This window comes from Dipteris shenzhenensis, chromosome 14, assembly GCF_047967505.1.
Source record: "Dipteris shenzhenensis isolate YYH24624 ecotype China chromosome 14, Dip_SZ_1.0, whole genome shotgun sequence".
Taxonomy (NCBI): domain Eukaryota; kingdom Viridiplantae; phylum Streptophyta; class Polypodiopsida; order Gleicheniales; family Dipteridaceae; genus Dipteris; species Dipteris shenzhenensis.
Window position 1 is genome coordinate 33,917,522 of NC_141609.1, and position 2,076 is coordinate 33,919,597.

The following is a 2,076-nucleotide window of genomic DNA, read 5'->3' on the forward strand; positions in this document are numbered from 1 at the left end:
AGTTTAAAGCATAGGATTAACAAATACAAAAACAAGAATGATGGACGATGTTGTTTTATTTCACATCAAAGTAGAGTAAGTGAAATGTCCAAAACATCATCCTGACACATCAAAACAAATTTCAACTTCGTTGCAACGTTGACACACGTTTTCTATTGGAAGTTGCATGCACAAACCCATACTTAGCTATCTCCCCAAAAAAACGCATCCAGACTACCACTCTTTAATAAAATCCGAGGTTTCTCCTCCTTCATTGCACCCTTTGGTTCAAAATTCAACAGAGACATTTAATAAATTGTAATGCAAAAGCTCAGCACTAGATGGCTGATGGACACAACTTGCAAAAATTCCTCTGTTGCTGGAGGAAAGATCTTATGCACACCTGAAAGAAGCCTGCCTGGACTAACAGAACTCCAATCCAGAGCAAAACCCTCGTCTTTGTGGCCTGTACAGATCTGAAGTGGGGCTTGCCTGATGATATTACCAAATCCAGTGCTTACAAGAGGATCCGCAGTTGATAAGGAGCGCAGATGTGCACTCATGTCCCAAACCTGATATGACAAAAGCCAAAGCAGACATTTCAAAATCTTTCACTACATAAGCAGATACTGTTTCTCAGCCCTAATATGACAGGTTAGTGAGAACCTGGACATGGCCAGTATCAGCCCATGTTGCTACAATGTAGGGCTGCTGCTGCATTGACCGCACGCGATTCACGCCACCATGATGAGCAATCATGCGCACCTAGAATTGAAAAGAGCTGATAGTAAAAACTAGTTACACATTTTAATTATACTTATTACATTCAGGCTTTGAATAACTTTCACTTTGACTTCCATGCATGCATTTCTTCATAGATTCACCTGCAAATTTGATTTGCTGGTGCTTGGCAACGCTCCCCCCTCATCATCTTCGTCACTGCTGCTCTCACTGTCACTCTCGCTGCCAGGATCAGCTGGGACTTGCTTACGCCTACTACCACTAATGTTTGATAGCCTTGCTACAGCTAGGGCATTGTTTGCTGCAACGTCTGCCTGTCATGAAACCCTTCAATTCGAAATGAGGCCAAGAAGTTGAGAAAAGAGTAAAAAAGAGTGCAAGTTATTAGCATGTATACGGTACTTCAACACCAAATTTCAGTACCTGTGTCCCTGCTACACAAAACATAGTATGAGGAAATTCACTCCGCACTAGTCCAAGTGCATCCCGCACTATATCAAAACTGTTTTTAACCCCCAAAAAAGTGTACAGTCAAAATTAAGAATTGGGAACAAAAGTCTCGGATCGGCCATGGGTGGTACAAAACGCAGCAAAAGATATTCTCAAAAGGTAGACAGAAAATTGATTTGGACAAGGAAAAACGACCTTAAGCAAGGCCAACCAAGATTGAAGGCATGTAGGCAGTCGTAAGCTGTTGGATCAAACTGGAGCACTTCATCCTCTTCCAATTCATCCACACCGGTAAATATATCGCACCCGCTGCTTTTTAGGACTGAATCTGAGTCTGAGCTTTCAAACGATACTAACACCGCTTCTCCATCGCAAACGAAATGCTAAGTTGGACAATCTCCAATGCGTATCTTGATGACCAACTAAAGAGCAATCTAGGACCTTATTAAATCGTCCCAACTTGTCTACCAAATACAATGATATTTCTGAGTCAATTAGCTTCATGCACATGAAGACAGCATCAAAGTCAACAAGGCAATTACCTTCATTGGTTGCTGTCCAGCGGCCGAACTCCCTGCTTCCTGCTTTCTGGAGGCCTGAATGGATTAAAATGTCATGTGAGCTGGAAAGCATCGAATTCTCTCTCTCTCTCTCTCTCTCTCTCTCTCTCTCTCTCTCTCTCTCTCAGAGCTAGAAAACGCTACGAAGATATGCATTGATCCTGTATTGGGGATCAAAGCAAATGGGCAGTCAGACACAGACCTTTGCTTTCTTGGGTCCCTTCTTCTTCTTGGGATTGCGAGCCATGGTGAGACGCGCAGCAGAAGCAAGGGTTTTTGTGAGGGTTAAAGGTAGAGGCTTTTAGTATTGCATTATAGTGGTCCCCATTCTGTGCTTATATACAGA

The 2,076-nt window shown here is 42.7% G+C and overlaps 1 pseudogene; it reads right to left on the reverse strand.

The window, feature by feature from the left end:
- Positions 1–1,540, reverse strand: part of LOC147894513 (protein HEAT STRESS TOLERANT DWD 1-like) — a 25,723-nt pseudogene extending 24,183 nt beyond the window's left edge.
- Positions 1,541–2,076: the final 536 nt, after the last annotated feature.